Source organism: Myodes glareolus, chromosome 13, assembly GCF_982192425.1.
Source record: "Myodes glareolus chromosome 13, mMyoGla1.1, whole genome shotgun sequence".
Lineage (NCBI taxonomy): Eukaryota > Metazoa > Chordata > Mammalia > Rodentia > Cricetidae > Myodes > Myodes glareolus.
Genome location: NC_142038.1, coordinates 32,083,656 through 32,089,655, shown reverse-complemented (window position 1 = coordinate 32,089,655; position 6,000 = coordinate 32,083,656).

Here is a 6,000-nt window from a genome sequence, read left to right as displayed (position 1 = left end):
CGAAATGGATCAGCATATCCTGAGTAGCTAAACCATTATTTACTGACTAGGTTAAGTACACGAGGGGGATATTGTCAAAACGCTCGCCACTGCAATAAAATCAAATCACGTCAGCATTTTCCACAGTCAACCAAAGAAATATGTAATATGTAAGGGACTCTACTTCCTTTTAAAGGAAAAAAAAATTATCTACTCAGCTCAATACCTTTATCTGGTGATTAAGTCCTAAGGATGTGAGATCCCAGGTTTCCGTAAAAATATAAAGTGTATCCATATACTGGATTTTATTAATCTCTGGATTTTGATCGCCTTGGCTTTATTCTTGGAATAAACCAGGAAGTCTCTTTGTGTTCGCATTCTCAGGCATAATTACTATGATTTAAAAGTTGCGGTAACTTATGAGCTGTAAAACTAGTAAATTATATCCAGCCGGTAAGTAGAACTAATTATAAAGCTGCTGCTTGATTAAGGTGTTTATACTAAAGAGTATTAAAGGGATTAGTCCAAAGCTTTACATCCTGCAGCACAGAATTAATATGCGGGATTTAAACACTCAAATTAATTCAGGTACAGCAAACAATTATATGAAATAGGAACACTCGACCCAGCTAATGACCACACTAGTCCACCAAGCTAATTTATAATCATGTACTTATTGACCTCTCTGCATATTCACAAAGGACTGTTCTCCAGCTAATTCCTGCTTGTGAGTCACCGTCAGTCGCAGCTCTGCCTTGCTGTTAGAGCCGGACACAAAGCACAGCCCTCTGCTTCCGCCACACACTGCCTGTTTTGTCAGTGAAACGCCTTGTCCTGCAAGTAGCTACCCAGGAAAAATAAAGTATATAACATCATCAGGAAAATGCATTTACTAAGAACTTGCCGTGAACATCCCCAGTTTCTTGAACAAACAGTCTCATTACACTCTAAATGTGACCTTTTGGGAGTCAATCAGCTAATGGGAATAAATAAATGAGAAGCAGAAGGACTAGGTTAAAACAATAGCCAGGCAAGTGTGAAAGGCTTACAGCTCCTGTGTCTAAAAGTGGCCCATGCCATCCTACAGCTCACTGCCTAGCCCTTTTCCAGAGTTAGTGATGTAAACTCAGTTCAGAGCCCCAGCAATCCGCTCCTTCACGACATCCACCCACGACCATTATGTTTGTATCCTGTCCAGCATAGTATATTTGAAAAAGGGAATCGATAATGTGTCCTTGTTTCAACGAACCAATAAACATGCAGTTTACTAGAAGGAAAGGTGAGCACACTCTTAATGACACACAGATTTGAGGGAACACAGGCAGGATCGTGGCACAAAGATTACGTGACTCAGATGCAGGTAATCCTACAGGTAATGTGGATACAATACAGGATGCATTAGACCCAAAGCCCAGGGTCAGACTTCACACTTGCTTGTCTTCCTGTATCTTTAAATTTAGACAATTGCTTCAAGATACCTAAGATTCATGGCTTACAAACTTTTTTTTTAAAATTTTACACAGATCTAACAATTTTTTCTTCCTTCCTTCCTTCTTTCCTTCCTTCATTTCTTCCTTCCTTCCTTTTCCTTGGTTTATATGAGACAGGGTTTCTGTGTGTAGCCTTGATTGTCCTGGAACTTGGTTTGTAGACCAGGTTAGCCTCAATCTCAGAGAACGACCTGCCTCTGCCTCTGCCTCTGCCTCTGCCTCTGCCTCTGCCTCTGCCTCTGCCTCTGCCTCTGCCTCTGCCTCTGCCTCTGCCTCTGCCTCTGCCTCTGCCTCTGCCTCTGCCTCTGCCTCTGCCTCTGCCTCTGCCTCTGCCTCTGCCTCTGCCTCTGCCTCTGCCTCTGCCTCTGCCTCTGCCTCTGCCTCTGCCTCTGCCTCTGCCTCTGCCTCTGCCTCTGCCTCTGCCTCTGCCTCTGCCTCTGCCTCTGCCTCTGCCTCTGCCTCTGCCTCTGCCTCTGCCTCTGCCTCTGCCTCTGCCTCTGCCTCTGCCTCTGCCTCTGCCTCTGCCTCTGCCTCTGCCTCTGCCTCTGCCTCTGCCTCTGCCTCTGCCTCTGCCTCTGCCTCTGCCTCTGCCTCTGCCTCTGCCTCTGCCTCTGCCTCTGCCTCTGCCTCTGCCTTGGCAATCATGGAATCATGGCAATATGATTCCTTCTCTTCCCCTTCCCCCACTTCTGTTTTATATCTCCCAGGCTGGCCTCTAATCCTTATTCTCCCATTTCAGCCTTCTGAGTGCTGGGATTATAGGCATGGATATGTCCAGCTTTATTTTCTTAAACTTAAGAATTCATTCATTCAATACTTCCATTAGTATCTTTGGTAACATAGCCTTGTGTTTGGGGAGCTAACAGTGCAGCAAGCGGGAATGAAACACTTCTCTTCTCCCAATGGTGATGCTATAATGTTTATCTTTATCCAAAAGGAAGCTTGTGTTTTTTTTTAAGTGTTTTCATGAGTAGTAGAAAGTTCTAGAGGATGGACCATCTAAAAACACAACCCCAGGGCATTAAGAATACAGTCCTGATGGGAAGGATTCTCAGTCTAGGCTCCGGATTCCTGGCTTGGATGCCGTCCTTGGCTGCCGTACGTATGGTGGCTGAAATACTGAAAACACCGAAGTGTTGCCAGACCAGAAAACTGACTCCAGCTTCCCCGGAAAGAGTTCCAACCACTAGGGTCAAACAAAGGCACGCTGAAAATGACACAAATGAGGTTGGTGTATTGGGAACCTTGCCTTCCCAAAGACTCTCAGATGCACAGACATCTGGCTTTCTTCATTACTTGTTCCCTGCCTCGCCTTACCAAAGACTCTCAGATGCGCAGATGTCTGGCTTTCATCATTGCTTGCTCCCTGTCATGTTCCCTCTGCAGCTTTTGGAAATATTAGAATCTAAGAGAAACTGAATATATTGATGTCTAATTTATCCCTCATTAGGACTAAAATATTGATATTAATACCCCAAACCATATTTCATATGTAGGAACTGTCCAACAATCATATTAGTAACAGAGTAGATTAATTTATAGTGGGATGTTTTTACCTCAGTCTGTGAGCTGGTCATATAAAACTTGGTAGATCTGAGGCAAACTTAGGAAGCAACCGACTTCATAGAACCCCCTCATTGTTTGCACAATGTTCTGTAAGAACCATTTTCAAACGATGGTCTTCTTCAGGGATGACCAGAACTGAGAGTCACTTGGCATCTAGTCTAATGGCTGAAGCCAGCCCTTCAGCAAGCAGGCCATGTCAGGGTGACACAGAAATTGAGCTGTATGACCAGCATCTAGTTCCTATGCAGAAGGCCTGTTTCAGGGTGAAACAAGAACTTGAATGTTTGATATGCTGAGAGTTTTTAAGAAGCAGGAGAAGAGAGTCATGGGTCCATACTGTCCGTAAAAATAGAAGAGGTGGAGTTAACATGATCTGAGAGAAGTAGGCTCCACAGAGGAGACACTGGAATCTTAAAAGCTGGTGTAAGGTCTTTGACATAGTCAATTACTAAATAATCACTTATTTCTAATGAAAACAGTGATGATAATCAGTTGGGAGAAATCGATGCAATTTCAGGCTATGGTCAAGTAAAGAAAACTCTGAAATGAGGATTCAGCTCTCAGAGAAAATCTATAAGAGTATTTGGGTATCCGACAAGCCATTCAGGGACGGGGGAGAGGCAAGTAGGAAGGGCAGCAGAAAAAGCTGTAGTGTTGCAATAAGTTCCACGTCTGCACATAAGGAACTTGACCGTATAAATATTCACATAGAAACTACTCCACCACCCTATGAACCCTTATTGTCTATGACTCTCTAGATCAAAGAAGCCAGTAGGAAATATCAGATCTCAAGCTGCCTCTTGCAGCCTGGAGCTGCTTTTTTGGAAGGAGGGTGTGTGTGTATGTGTGTGTGCGTGTGCGTGTGCGTGTGCGTGTGTGTGTGTGTATGAACCATCAGCAGACAATATACATAGCACCTGGAGCCCGTAAACCAGTAAAGGCTCTGAGAGCGACTCCTTCAAAGGTAGGTCAGTTAATATAAATCCTAATTCAGAAGGCTTGGCAGAAAAAGAAATAAAAGGAGGCCAAAGACAGAAATAATTACCACATTACTATAATAAAACCAAAAAAAAAAGATTAAGACTCGCCTTTACTATATTCCTCGTTTCCACTGAGCACATGGACATTCTACCCCACTAACCATCTAGCTATAATCTATTTTTAACCCTCTCAAAAATGCAACAAAGGAGATAGCATCATTGTCACCTTACAGGTGACCTCCCCCCATTTCCACAAGATAAAGTACATATCTCTTAAATGGCGGATGAAAAGGTCAAATTCAATTGTTTGACTCTAAATTCCGTTCCCTGAAACATTAAGCCATTCAAGGATTGTTTTATTGACATTAATATTATTTAATGTTGATTTTATTCTATTATCCTATATTCTCCACATTAATATAAAATATTTTCTTTTTAAATGTTTTTATTTGTGTTTAAAGACTATAGAGAAGGAAGTCATAAAGCAATCCAAAATGTAATTTAATTGACTATAATGTCTGGCGAACCCACATTGTTAAGAATGAATTATAATATTGGAAAGCATAAGTGTTCCCTAGAGATGTGAGAACTGTCAACCTATCAGTTGGATAAGACACTATTAGCATTTTCCTCAAATTGTGAACTCTGAACTCTAAAGACTTTCTATATACCTAAAAAGAGCAATACTTGTGTCAAATACTTTGGGGGAAACTGCCTACTACCGCTCATACTAACTAATGACTCCAAGAAAGGCTTTCAAGAACCCCATTCAGCTCTTCAACTTTTTCAAGAGTGATTTACTAACAGATAGTTTTTGAAAATTTTATCAAGCATATATTAGTGTTTCATGGGATGTTAGTGGTTCATGAAATGGCCTTTAAGAAGCACTGAATTGGTATGGCTGCATGGATTTGAGAGTGTTACTACCAAGAAACTGTGGTAAATATATATAAGACGACTAGGGTTTAGAAGTGGTAGAACGAGCAGAAATGTGGCAGAAATCTCTGTTCTTTCTCATGAATACACAGGACAGACAGAGGGACAATGGAAGTAGATGGGAAACTCAATCCTACACCTAGCTACGTGGCTACAATCTAGGCAGAAACCTTGCTGTTTGCATATTAGACACATACCACATGATGACTTACCAAATGACTCAAAGTAGAAAACAAAGGCAAGAAAATACATTTCAGTTGTGTAGCGATGAAATAAAAATTTATTTTAGACTCATGGCTTTGTGAAAGATTCAATTCAGCACAGGGTAGGAACCACTGAGCTCTGCCAGTCACAGGAATGGTGCCTGCTGGCCTCTCTGTTTCTTTTTATGTGTGTCACATGGTATGTCCTTACTCCTCAGGGGATGCCTAGCAAACTCTTAAACGTGATCTGAAAATAAATGAGTGGCTCCTAAAAGAAAGAGATGCTCTTGACACTTCTAGAAAATGACTTTTCCTTCTAATAATGTTTCCTTACATTAATGAACAGAGATGGATCATTTTCAGTGGATAAGGAAATCCACCCCACACTTAGCATTCCAGTTCAATTACGGCTGTATTTTAAAGGTGAAAACTTAGCTGGTTTATGTTCTCTTGTCCCCTGTGGAGGGGGTTCTCTGAGCTTTTGTGCCTCAGTTAATAGGTACGTTTTTTGGATAAAAGCTCTTATCTATCCAGAAAATTCTCTGTTAACCTGGCTGATCAGGCAGACCTTAAGTAAAGATCCAATGTGTGTGTGATAAGAAGGATCATAAGTCAAACATTAACATGTCTGTGTGAGTGTGGATAGAACTTGAAGGTGAATGTGCAAGACAGAGCTTTTGGAAGAAAATAACCTAAGTCACCAAGTGTGGTAGTGTGAATGTATTTTGGCCCCCATAAGATCATAAGAAGTGGGACTCTTAGGAAGTGTGGCTTTGGTGGAGTGCATATGGACTTATTGGAGGAAATGTGTCATTGTGGGGGCAGGTTTTGAGGTTTCCTATGCTC